The sequence below is a fragment of the Rosa chinensis genome, chromosome 5 (assembly GCF_002994745.2).
Source record: "Rosa chinensis cultivar Old Blush chromosome 5, RchiOBHm-V2, whole genome shotgun sequence".
Classification (NCBI taxonomy): Eukaryota; Viridiplantae; Streptophyta; class Magnoliopsida; order Rosales; family Rosaceae; genus Rosa; species Rosa chinensis.
The window spans coordinates 65,197,462-65,211,988 of NC_037092.1; the positions used below are offsets into that span (position 1 = coordinate 65,197,462).

The window sequence follows — 14,527 nt, forward strand, 5'->3', positions numbered from 1 at the left end:
GTCCAAAACCTTTACTACTTTTGATTTAAGTTCGTAACACAAAAAGTTGAATCATGTTCTTAAATCTAGCATCACTCATACATAAACCCAAAAAGTTTCGAACCAATTAAGATTAACATACAAGAGATATCAATTAAGCAAATTCAATCGAACAATCACACATAAGCAACGTTGGAATCACAATATAAGAATCGAAATCTTCATTCAATCATAAAATTTCAGAATTTAAACCTTGTTCAAACATCAATGTTAACTAGAACAATCTCTAACGAAATCAAACAAGGAGAATCAAAAGTGATTACAAGAAAAAAGGTTGAATTACACCGTGAATGGAGATGGTGATGAAGAACTCGAGTGATGAACCAATGAAACTCGAAAGCAAGCTTCAATCTTCACGGCCTCAAGGTGGAATGATGGAGATGCTCACGGCTTGGTCTTGCTTCTTCCTTCCTTGCTTGAAAACGCCAAAAGATGAACTAGAGAATGGAGAGCTTTTGAAGTAATTTCTGAATTAGAGGGTGTGTGAGACGTCTAGGGTAGAGAGTATATATAGGGAACGGCCAAACTTGGTCTCCAAGCCGTGGATTTTCTGTTTATTTTCCAAGGAATTAAATTAATAATTCCACATAGCTTCCACCAATGAGAAATTGCCAAATAAGCCCTAGTGTGTCATCCAACCAATCACAAAACTCCAAGATGATTCCCTAATATATTCTTGCCGAAATTCCTTGAATATATTTCTGATTTTCTTCTTGTAATTCGGCCAAAATACCATTAGGGTTTCTAGGAATGAATCTAGACGCCATTTGGTCCTTTTCTTGATGTCCACACTTTTTCTTTCCATAAACTCCACCCTAGAAAATCTCTTGGCGTAATATTTTATTTTCTTCTATATTTTCACGCCATCTTTCTCTCCTCCCTTTGGTTTTCACGGCAAAGCATCCCTAGGGTTTAGGTTTTGCGTCACAAACCCTAATTCCATGGGCTTTCATGGACCTTGATCCATTTTGCCGAAAATCCAACTCAAATCCATAAAGTTCTTGGGCCTCGTTGCTTCAACTTCAAGCCTTTTCATCCTCCAATGTCTAGACACTTCATTTTTCCATTTCTTTTTCATGGTTGCGTTGGAAACTTGCTTGGGAAGCCTTCCTCCATTTCGCAGGGTTTCCTAGTTGCAACAGGAAAGCTTATTTCTTCATTTCTGCGCAATTGTGTGACCCTTTTCTTCTCATATTCGCAAGCTCCTCTTTCCATCCGTGAGTTCATTTCCACTTTTTAGCTCGGAGGTCCTGAAAATAGAAACTATTACTGAAAATAGAAACTTTCCTAAAACGAAAAATAGAAACTTTCTAAAAATGAAAAATAGAAACTTTCCTAAACTAAGAATGGAAACTTGCCAAAAATGAGAAATGGAAACTACAAAAATGGAAACTTTCTACAATAAGGAACTTTCCCAATCAAAGAATGGAAACTTTCCCAAACAGGGATTTTTCAAGGAAATGGCGCAGAAAATGTAGGGAAATGCAGTTAAAACGTCGCATTAAAATGCTCCTATCAAATTCCCCCACACTTAGCTTTTGCTAGTCCCTTAGCAAAATCACAACACAGACACGACTACGACTCAACGAAAATTAAAGACTCTACACATACAGACTCTATTGCCCTTTAACTTTTTGTCTCAGCAATCTCTTACTTTCACAACACCAAGATTAGCACTTCACCAAGAATCAATGTTTAGGCATTCGAGAGTTAATTAAAACACATAATTCACATATACACAAGTAGGACTTGGTTGGAACAATGGTGATGGGTTCTGTTAAGCATGCTTCAAACAAGTTTGATTCAATTCCTCACAAAGTTTATCCACTCTTTCTTCTCTTAGATCATGGCAATGCTTAAAAGCTTATACACTCAAGTATATGTGAAAGATAGCAAGTGTATCACATAATGCAAGAAACGAAAGCACATGTATAATTTTCTTTTAAAGATCTCATGAAGGATATCAACTACTTGCACAGATGGACCCAAGCCATAAGTTCAACTCTTGTAACTCAACTCCACATCAAGAGCTGTCCCATCTTAAGGATCAAGAAGGTCTTATCAAGGGTTGTAATGGAGCCATGGCTCAAGGTTTTAAAGAAACGAAGGATAAGGAATTTAACAAAGTGTCCTAAAAACGTAGTAGAGCTCATGCAAATGTAGAGAGACTTCTAGAAATCCACCAAGTATGCAAAAACGTCACTATCCCATGGGGGCGTTATAAAGGGGCCTAATGTCTTCATGTTGGGCCCAAACTTCATTCTAAACTTCCTTTGATCTCTAGTGAGTTGGACAAAGGCCAAATTTTTCTATAGTGGGCCTTCAATTTAAGGTAAATTCTAAACTCACCAAGTATGGGGGACTAAAATCCATTGACATTTCTTTCTTTTTCTTTCTTTTTATTTTCTAGCCGTGCAATTTTTCTTTTTCACTTTCTTTTTCTCGGCTTTTTCATACATTTTTCTTTCATGGACAAGTCTACCCCCACACTTGAACTTTCACCTCTTCTTATTCTTCATTGTTGACGCCTAAATCTTCAAGTAAAGTCTCAACTTAGCTCCACTAAGTTCTTAGAACAAAGGGTAGGGTTATAGCTATACTAAGATTTAGGTTAAAGATTTTTAAGGGTGATGAAATAAAAGGCTTAACGTAGGCTCAAAGGGGTTTATCTAGGGGAGTCCCACAACGGGCACAAATAGGGACACAAGTTTATATGGCAATGGTGGTAATTCCTAGGGTGCCTCTATCCCTTCCAGAATCAGGGCCATGTATTGATATAACGTCTCAACAAGCACAAGAGTGAATTCTAGCATTCTCTAGTCCATCAAACTAAATCTATGGCAAGTAGTCAATCAAGATGAAAGAATAATGAGATCATCAAAACATCGCCAAGAAAATAAGAATATATTTTTCATTTCACTCCAAGAAAAAGGGACATGGGCTCAAATATCTCACATGGGTTTTATGAATCAAAACTCATCTTAACATGCTCATATTTTGTACCAAAGTCACGAAATCCATATCCACTACAAGGCACATATTTTTCATATATCTCAATTAACCAAAGAATACCATTTTAAAGTCATCTCAATTTTGTGATCCTCTTTAGTCATGATTTCAGAGATATAGAATCATCCTAGACAGTTGAAAGGGCATCCTAAGACTCAAAAACAAAAAAGACACAAGACAAAGACTCAATGGACGCCAACTAGGGACTAGGGTTCTTTCCTTTCTCCTTTCGGTAACTCCTTTGGGATGTGACTAGGTAAGGAAGGGAACGATTTTGGCGGAGCTCAGCTCACTTGTTTAGCAGGGGACGAGACCCTTTGCTAGCACTTCTCGTATCCAAACCAGACCTAGACATCACACCTTAATGGATGCGCCTACGATGAAGAAATTATTTCACCCAAAACATGACTCAATGACTCAATAAAGCAACGAAAATTTTTGTTATTTTTGACATTTTTCCATTTTTTTATATTTTTCAATATATATGACTCAAGACAAAAGTATAAATCCCTTCCCCCACACTTAAATATTGCATTGTCCTCAATGTAATCAATCATAAGCATGCAATGAAACAAGTAAGTATATAGGGATGGAAATTTACGAAAATACCTACTAAAACAAATAAACAAAAACAAGAAAATAAAAGATAAGGATAAAGAAAGAAAATCTGATTTGATTGGGTTGCCTCCCAAATAGCGCTTGGTTTTAACGTCTTCTCAGCCTAGACGTGGTTTCCTCTTGTCCTCAGTTGGTTGGACCTTCAAAGCTTCCCTTTGGGTTTGGAATTGTGTTGCTCGGAAGCTTACCATTTTCATGAAACTTGGTCATGAAGTCCACCACTTGTCCCATTTGCCTCTTGAGGTCTGCAATGTCCTTGGTATGGTTCTGTTGTCCTTGAACCAAGGCTTGAGTGGAATTGGTTAGTGCCTCAATAATCTGATCGTAGTTAGGATTCGAACTCCCTGAGGCATGTTGAGTCTGCATATAAGGCCTCTGAAAGGGTAGACCTTGAGGACGTTGGAAGTTGCCTCCAAGGGGATTCTGAGTGTTCTCATTGTTTGACCATTTGAAGTTGGGGTGGTCCCTCCATCCAGGGTTGTAAGTATTCGAGTAAGGATCATATCTTGGACGTGGGGACCCCCATGGTTCCCTTGGTATCCTCCTATGGCGTTCACAGATTCCCATCCTCCATTTTCCTTTAGTTGAGGACATTGGTCGGTCACGTGCCCTTGCATAGAGCATACCCCACAAGCTTGCTTTGGTCTCTTGGCGTTTACAACTTGGTCCATGAGAAGGGTGAGTTTGTTCAATCTCTCCTCAATAACCGAATTGGTACCTATCTCGTTCACCCTTCGAGTTGTGAGACCTACACCCTCATACTGTTGGGCATTCTTGGCTCGATTCTCAATCATGGCTCGCCCTTCAGCAGGTGACTTATCCACAAAGGCTCCTCCAGCTGCAGCATCTAACATGTCACGTTCCAGAGGTAGGAGACCTTCATAGAAGCAAGTAAGCAAGGTTTCTTCCCTCATTTGATGTTGAGGGCATTGGGCAATCAAAGACTGAAACCTCTCATAATAAGCAGCATAAGATTCATCCTGAGCTTGCTTTATTCCACTTATCTTTTGTCTGAGTGTAATGATCTTGGAAGCTGGGAAGTACTTCTCTAGAAATGCCTTCATCATAGTGTCCCAAGAAGTAATTCGCCCAGCAGGAATCTCATATAGCCAATCTTTTGCAGGGTCAGCTAAAGAAAAGGGAAATGCCTTCATCTTAAGGATATTCTCATCCGCTCCTTGTGGTAGCATGTTGATACACACAGACTGGAATTCTCTGAGATGCTTGTTAGCGTCTTCCATATTAAGGCCATGGAACATTGGAAGTCTGTAAAGTAATCCACTCTTCAACTCAAAATCTGCAGTCTTCCCTGCTGCAGGGGCAGGGTACACAATACTTGTGGGAAGTCTTCCTTGAACCACAGATGAAGAGAGTTCTCTAATAGAGGCCATTCTAACGTTTTCTCTTTCAGGGGGTGGTGAACAAGGAGGTGTAGTCTGAGGTGAAGGTGAGTTAGACGAAACACTAGGTGATGCAGATTCTTCAGAAGGAAATAGCCTCTTCCCTTGATCGTTAAATGTGTATTCCTTAAATATCAGAGAAGAGGGTTTCCTGTACTCAAGTTGTGGAGGATTCTTCAAACAAGCGAGTCTCTCTTCAATTGCTTGTTTAGTAGGGAGTTTAGAAGACTCGGTCATTCATGGAATCCTGATCATCATTAAAAATTAAAGAAGTTAGTAAAGTAAATACAAGTTAATGATTTATACAAAAATGTTACTATTCATGGTTCACTATTCATGAGTTTACTATTCATGAATTTACAAGTATAAAGAGGAGTAAAATATACAAAATTTCCACAAAATAAAACGTCACACATATGTTCAAATTTTAGTGAGAGTGTAACATAGTTAATAAAAGCTTGAATCCCATTATAAGCCCTTAACCAAAGTTTAGACGTGCGGCCCAAGGGCTCGATCCTTAATACTAGTCGCCCTCCTCAATCTTTTAGTAACTCTTTTCACACAGAGCCAGGTAGCAGAGGAACAATTTTGGCGGAGCTCAGCTCACTTGTTTAGCAGGGGACGAGACCTTTTGCTAGCACTTCTCGTATCCAATCAACCTAGACACCCTATGCTACTAAGGTGCGCCACATGAAAGAGAAGGGTGCAAGACTAATGTTAAAGACAAAGTCCTTCACCTATTCCATTATGGTCAGAAACTTATAATAAAATTCAAACTCTCATAAACCATTTTTTTCACTATTCACGAAAATCATGTACAATTGTATCTTTTCTTTTCTTTTATTTACAATTATTTCAACACTTAGGTACGGGAACAGAGAGTCTCGATGTGCAATGGGACTGAAATAGCTACCCTTATCAAGACTATGTTTAGTCCAATATACCTTAGTGTATCACAACATTTTCCTTTTTTTATAAATATCATTGATTTCGAATTAAATCCCAAGTGGTAAATCAAGTGGACGTGCGGCCCAAGTATAGTTGTCTCGATACAAAGTCCCTCCTACATCCTTTGGGCAACCTTACTGAAATGGCCAGGTAGGGGAGGGCGAACACAAGAGGCAGAATCCATTTTGGCATGAGTTACTCCCACAATGTGGTTTAGGCCCATTTGTAAGCACTTCTTGATCCAAAACCCGTTATGAACGTTGTCCCCTTCCTAGACACCATCCCACATATGCTATACTTACTTAGATGAAAAAGGTCCTAGGTGTGAAGACAGTTCAATGAATATTAATAAAAACCGCCCTCAACCTTAAGGGACCTGAACTAGGTACCAATAAGGGGTTTAGGTCAATATTAATAAACACGACTTCACCTATTCCTCTTTAATTTACAACTCAAAATAAAACTCGTATTCAATAATATAAATAACAACTTAAGTATTTAACTAACAAATTTTCGGACACAATATGAACAAATATATGATATTTATGAAAACAACAATATATCCAACAATTATTCACACTTCAACAAGTGATTTTTCAATCCCCGGCAACGGCGCCAAAAATTGATACGCTCAAAGAAAGCATATTATTTAACCCTAGAAATATCATTAGTAGTATAAGCAAGTAGGGATCGTTCTATTCCGGGGATTGAGGGTACACCTGTCAATGTAAGACAAATTAAACAATTAAAATAAAAACAAAGTATAATATTCACACATAAACACTATTCACAAATTTAGGGGGGTTTTAGGTTTTTGGTTTTTCGAAAATTAAAAACAAGAATCAAAACTAAGTATAAACAAAAACACAAATACAAGAATGAAATGTAAGAAACAAAGATTAAAATCGAGTTTGTCATTGAATTCGAATGAACCCTACATTGTTCTTCCAAGTCATGTGAAAGGAGTTGATCATGTGAAACGTTAGAAAGGAAACGATTTCCCATATTTTACTTTCAACGCTAATTAATCTTAGTGAAAGCACAAAGACTAATCCTATCAAACATGCATTCAAGCTCTAGAAAGCTAGACAATCATACATATTCAACACAAGAAACACATAGAAAGGCTATCAACTCAAGTGTACAACTTAGTATGAATAAGTTCATCTAATTACAATCCTTTTCAATTGAATTCGATTTTTGTCCAAAACCTTTACTACTTTTGATTTAAGTTCGTAACACAAAAAGTTGAATCATGTTCTTAAATCTAGCATCACTCATACATAAACCCTAAAAGTTTCGAACCAATTAAGATTAACATACAAGAGATATCAATTAAGCAAATTCAATCGAACAATCACACATAAGCAACGTTGGAATCACAATATAAGAATCGAAATCTTCATTCAATCATAAAATTTCAGAATTTAAACCTTGTTCAAACATCAATGTTAACTAGAACAATCTCTAACGAAATCAAACAAGGAGAATCAAAAGTGATTACAAGAAAGAAGGTTGAATTACACCGTGAATGGAGATGGTGATGAAGAACTCGAGTGATGAACCTATGAAACTCGAAAGCAAGCTTCAATCTTCAAGGCCTCAAGGTGGAATGATGGAGATGCTCACGGCTTGGTCTTGCTTCTTCCTTCCTTGCTTGAAAACGCCAAAAGATGAACTAGAGAATGGAGAGCTTTTGAAGTAATTTCTGAATTAGAGGGTGTGTGAGACGTCTAGGGTAGAGAGTATATATAGGGAACGGCCAAACTTGGTCTCCAAGCCGTGGATTTTCTGTTTATTTTCCAAGGAATTAAATTAATAATTCCACATAGCTTCCACCAATGAGAAATTGCCAAATAAGCCCTAGTGTGTCATCCAACCAATCACAAAACTCCAAGATGATTCCCTAATATATTCTTGCCGAAATTCCTTGAATATATTTCTGATTTTCTTCTTGTAATTCGGCCAAAATACCATTAGGGTTTCTAGGAATGAATCTAGACGCCATTTGGTCCTTTTCTTGATGTCCACACTTTTTCTTTCCATAAACTCCACCCTAGAAAATCTCTTGGCGTAATATTTTATTTTCTTCTATATTTTCACGCCATCTTTCTCTCCTCCCTTTGGTTTTCACGGCAAAGCATCCCTAGGGTTTAGGTTTTGCGTCACAAACCCTAATTCCATGGGCTTTGATCCATTTTGTCGAAAATCCAACTCAAATCCATAAAGTTCTTGGGCCTCGTTGCTTCAACTTCAAGCCTTTTCATCCTCCAACGTCTAGACACTTCATTTTTCCATTTCTTTTTCATGGTTGCGTTGGAAACTTGCTTGGGAAGCCTTCCTCCATTTCGCAGGGTTTCCTAGTTGGAACAGGAAATCTTATTTCTTCATTTCTGCTCAATTGTGTGACCCTTTTCTTCTCATATTCGCTCGTCTTGATGTTCGCAAGCTCCTCTTTCCATCCGTGAGTTCATTTCCACTTTTTAGCTCGGAGGTCTTGAAAATAGAAACTATTACTGAAAATAGAAACTTTCCTAAAACGAAAAATAGAAACTTTCTAAAAATGAAAAATAGAAACTTACTAAAAATGAAAAATAGAAACTTTCCTAAACTAAGAATGGAAACTTGCCAAAAATGAGAAATGGAAACTACAAAAATGGAAACTTTCTACAATAAGGAACTTTCCCAATCAAAGAATGGAAACTTTCCCAAACAGGGATTTTTCAAGGAAATGGCGCAGAAAATGTAGGGAAATGCAGTTAAAACGTCGCATTAAAATGCTCTTATCACTAAATATATAGAAGCTTGTACTTTCTTGGGTTTTTCTGTTGTGTGATTCAATTAGAAACGACAATTATATGTCGTTGTATATGAGTGTTAACAATATATATTTGCTTGAATTATGTCGTTTGATATTGGTTTGGATGTCAGCTTTATTTGGTTTGTATGTCTCAGCAAGAGCAGTTGCACAACAACATATTAAGAAATCTGGTTTGCAAAATGTAATTGTAATTTATGAATGAGAAACACTTGAATCAAATTATCACTATAATTAATTTCATTTGAAAATGTATAAGTGACCAGATCCCATTACATCAATCAATCAAACTATAATTCTATGACAACATCAAGTATTGCCCATCATTAATTGTAGCAGCTGCCCATCATTGTGCACATAGAAAACCAAGGCTTGGGTTGTTAACTACACTGACAATACCATCTGTAACTGTAGCATACAACTTGGCAATTTTACCTGTAACCTGATGGAGGAACATCATAAGGAATATTGGATGGAATGGTATCAGATTAGACCTACTTACAATTGAGCTTTTGAGAGTTTATACCATTGAAATAGCATACTGAATCAGGCTATTACATATAGTCTCCAGTTGTGGCTGCAAAATTACACACTTTCATTGTTTCAGTAATAATAGAATAGGTGTTGTATGCGAGAATAGCATGAACAAATACAGAGGCTCAAACAAAATCAGGTTCCCTATTTATTGAATTCCGTCCTCAACTCTTATGCCCAGAATAATGTATTCGTCCAATTAGTTTGATGAGGCATGCTGAATGAAAAGAAGTGTTCCAACTCATCAACATTTCACTGTATATCAGACTAGCCTTACAAAGTCTATTAAACTGAAGTATTGACATAGGAATAGAGTTAAACCACTAGCTAGTCAATAGTCTTAAAACCCTACCACAGTAACTCCTAATTCATCCAATTGGGGACTTAAGCAGTATTGCACAAGTTAAAATGTCTTACGTGCAGTATATTTTATGAGCACAGACCCAGCATCATGGCAATACTGCTAAACCACTTACCATATAACTATCCTACATATGCTCTTCTCAATCATGTTTTCTAGCAAAGCTGAGAAAAATTGCCTAAATCTCTAGTAAGATTACTCCTAACAGTAAATAAGGTAAATAATTGATGCTTGTATATGACTCATACCAGTTGCAGGATCACAAAAGATCTTGAATGAACATAAGATTAAATATGTAAATATGACTTATAAAATTTGTCAATTTAGTGTTTATATAAGTCTATGATCTCCTACCTGTCACTTCAGAAGTTGAGTCATCTGAATTTCCTTGTGTCCCTTCTCTATTTTGAGTACCCTGTTGTCTGTATCTCTTGAATGATTGATTACGATAAATTTTCCTTTAATATTCTATCTCCAAAGGTAAATCATGGAGAAGCAGGATCTCAAAATGGAACCAGAAGCAAGCACATACTCCAAAGAGAGGGAAAGAGTATTATTGTCAATTGTGCTGCCGGCGCTTTCCACTAGTTTAGCATCTTTACTAGAAGTCCCATTTGAGATTTTGCATCTCCCATTTCCATCTGTGATTCTAACCCCCATTTCCATCTTTTTGCAGCTCTGACCCCCTGTTTCCATTTTGTGTGACTCTGATTGGATGCTCATCATAAAAATCTGTAGGAATGCCTTGTTCCTCGTTATCAATTGCGGACGCATGCAAGGACAAAATGAATATACATTAGTCAATGAATCTATGTAATGAGTAAGGAAGAAAACCTCAAAAGTGAAGAAAAAGCACAATAAGGAAGTTCGTGATTGAGAGCTAGAGAGCATGCAAGCTTGCACATGTGTGCCGCACGCCTATTATATAAGCATCAAGAGCACCATACCACACTTGAAAAGCCATTAGTTCATAACTTCATGCCATTATATGCATTGGAGCATTGGCATTCCAACTAAGTAATCACAGCATTTAATCATAACTTTGTTGATTAAAAACTATAACCATAACTTTGTTGTTCAATCTGAATCTGGGCTCAGATATATGTGGACAAAGTATATTCCCAGACCACAAAAGGTCTCATAATGAGCTGGGATTCACATCTATCATCATTGCAATAACAAACGAGCAATGCAGTTCTTGGTAACCATAAACTAAACCCAATTTTTATTTCAAACATGAAACAAATTTAAGAAGCCAGCCCACAATCGGTTAAATAAAAGACCATGTGACCTCAAAGATAAAGCGCTATATCAACAGAAATGTAAGATAAATACGTCATTGATAGCCAAGATTTGTCTATTGCTCTTCTTCACTTTCTTCAACTTCCTCAAAAATTACCTAATCAAAATATCCAAACAAACAAAAGAACCCACGTCAGAATAAGATCCCAAAATACATAACCCCAGATTAGAAGAACTGAATCAGTATTACAAGCAAGCAACTTCACCTTGATAAACAGAAAGTATGAATCTTTACGATTCAAAGGTACACAGTCAAGTAATGGCTCAGTTCATATTGGGTTCTCTCTAACATTCAAAGTTTCAATCTTAAGGAATCAAACACTTACAAGAACTCGGATTTGGCATCAAAAGCACCATGCCACAATTGAAAATATCCTTTTCTTCAGATACACTACATCTAAGAAGAAACTCACACTACTTGTGGTCTTTCTCCGTCTCTTCCAAACTCAAAAAAAAACTACTAATAATTCTTTACTCTCTTTTTCCTACCATACCTGACCTCCTTAATTTTCTACCTTATCCAAGCCTCAATCTTCAGAGACCTAAATTATCCACCTTCCGAAAAATCGAAAAGAAGCCCCCCTAAGCACAATAAAAATGATACAAGCCAGCTTAAATCACTTTCCACACAATCTCAAGCTGCATTGCCAATTTCTCAGCGGAATTCACAAACGCGGAGACAGAGAAACGCAAATCGGCAACCAGATATTTCTAGCAACCTGCTTTTGAAACAATAACACCAACGATGTGTGTGTGTGTGTGAGAGAGAGAGAGAGAGAGAGAGAGAGAGAGAGAGAGAGAGAGAGAGAGAGAGAGAGAGAGAGAGAGAGAGAGAGAGAGAGAGAGAGAGAGAGAGAGAGAGAGAGAGAGAGAGCTTCGGGTGGCCAGAGGAATCGAGAAATTGGTTTATGTGAGCTTGGTTGCTTATGTTTTGAAAAGCTTCCCATTCAGGATCTGAAGGCTGGTAACACTACAAGAAAAATGGAGAGTAAAAACCCAGAATGCTATTGATCGAATCTGAGATAGAGGAACATATCAAGTTCTTGATTTGAGAGAGGGACTAAGCTGTCACTTGTTGAGAAGAGCGAGCGCCGTCGACCGTCGAGGGAAGAGGGAGAGTGCCGGTGCCATCGAGGAGAGAGAGAGAGAGACGACAACGACGAGGAGACACCCAGAGAGAGGGAGAGCATAGGTTTTCATAGGGAGGTCCCCCCATAGGTTTTAGATCTGAAATGAGTTATTTTTCGGAGCGAGATGGGTGAGGTTCTTCTGGGCTTTCAGTAATATGAGCTGAGGGTGCTGGATTACAAGTGATTGAGCGAAGATTTGGCAAGAAATTTTGGTTGAGGACGCTGGATTTCCAGTTCGATGGTTTTGGACCTTTGGTTGAGAGCAAAGAGAGAAGTTCGCTATGGAGGTTTTCAGTTTGATAAATTTTGAGGGGGAGAGGGGGGATTTTTCTTTGAAGTGTGCATCCAATTCCACTTTACGTTGTGCCAAAAAAGAAAACAAATAGGTAATACACAATCAGGACTAAATGAATCTCCATTGAATATACAACAGAAATCTATTGTCTGAAACATACCATTTTTCTCAAAACGAATTTACTATGGTATATCACTATATTCAGACAACAGAATTTTTCCATTATGTCATTAAAATTTTTCAGACAACAGAAAACAACCATTCTGTCGTCTGATGAGTTTATTAACGTAGTGCTATTGCACAACAGAAAACTGTTGTCTGATACATAACATTTTCAAACAGTTCATTTCACAAAAATAAAAAAATAAAAACTCCAAACAACCAAAACTAAATCAATCTCAGTTTAATGCACAACAGAAATCTGTTGTCTGAAACAAAACATTTTTAAGAAAACTGATTTACCATGGCATATCTCTATATTCAGACAACAGACTACAATCATTCTGTTGTCTGAGCTCTGTCGTCGATGAGTTTATTGACGTAGTGAATGTTTAACAAATTCAGATGAGGATTCAATGATGAACTTATTCCTACTTTTACTGAAGATATTTCCAGGTTTTCCCATTCCAAATGAAGAAAGGAATCTAAACCCAAGTTTTACAAGGAAACTTGAAGCCAGAGATGAGTAGAAATCTGCCCTATATAAGGGAGCACAAATTTCACATAAGAGGACGTCTCGGGAGCACATTGAAGATGCCTAAGGAGCGGAGACGACTCATCCATCTTCCCTTTCTTTTTCCCTTCCATTCTTTTTATGTTGTTCCTATGTTTTATTTAGTTATTTTTTTGCTAAACATTTTTCTAGGGTTAGCATGATGCCCTAGCATGATTGTTTATGTATTTTTGATGTTATATTGATGGATTTATAGTTTCTTAACGATGAATGCTTAATCACTATTTGAATTGATGCTTTAAGTTCTTTGATTGATCACCTTAGGGCTTTGCATTTAGTAATTGGAAGACAAATTTGAAGCAAAGATGCAATATAATTTGAGTTAGAGCGCTTCTTGTGATTATGATAGGAGCATAAATGCGATAAATACAAGTGCAAACCTTTACATTTTTCTTAGCTATTTTAATTAAAAAGTCATTTTTAACTTTGTTTTCTTTTTAGGTAGTTCGTGGAGTGATTCAAGAGAAATAGGATCTGAAAGGGAGCAATGGATCATGAAGTACTGATGCAGAGGATCAACATTGATCAACCATTTGGCCAGAAACTACAAGGGAAGTTCACGGAAATCATTGTACAAAACAGTTGCTGCAAAGCAGAAAACTGCAGTTTCAGAATCAGCTTTCTGGGAACGGTTTTGAGGAGACATTCTTGTATCATTCCAGCTACACCTATGCAGAAAGGGCCAGCGATCCTTGAAGATATGATGTTATACTTTAACTAAAGCCAAAAAACTGTTCAGAAGCATCAACGAGGCAGCAGAAAATCAAATTCAAAGTAAGGTTCCCGAAAAGGCAGAAACTGTAAGCTTTTCACGAAGCTTTTTGGAAGATCTTTTCCGGCTATTTTCTTGGAGTTCTTCCAGAAGGTTGTTGATCAATATAGAATATATGATGTCATAGAACACGTGGGAGTCAAGAACCGTCCAGAAACTTGTCAAGACGAAGTCGTTCCTTGTCCAAGAAGGAAGCTTCAGAGACAGAAATTGAATCCTAGTCAAAAGAGGACAGTTTGGTAGAAATCTTCTATGGACGGATTTCTTGGGCATTTTTGGAAAGTTATTGCTACTGCAAATATTATGGAGAGTCCTAGAATAATTCTACAAGATCACAACAAGATTACCAAGGCTTGAAAATCATTTAATTGTGCACCAATTAAAGGAATCCTCAAGCAACAAGGGAAGGTTTTAAAAGCATTGTTGAAGAAGGAAACTAGGGCTGAACTTCTCCTATATATATTGAGCTTCTGCACACGTTGAAGACGACCACGCCTTTCAGCTTCTCTTCTATCTCTCTTTCTCATTCATCCGCCATCATCTTTTTCTTTTTTTTTCTCTATTTGTT

At 37.3% G+C, this 14,527-nt stretch overlaps 1 non-coding gene across 1 annotated transcript; it reads right to left on the reverse strand.

Annotated features, from left to right (window-relative positions):
- Positions 1–10,813: 10,813 nt before the first annotated feature.
- On the reverse strand, positions 10,814–10,905 carry LOC112168552. The gene has a single exon (XR_002924313.1). It is a non-coding gene; the product is annotated as a small nucleolar RNA snoR69Y (small nucleolar RNA).
- Positions 10,906–14,527: the final 3,622 nt, after the last annotated feature.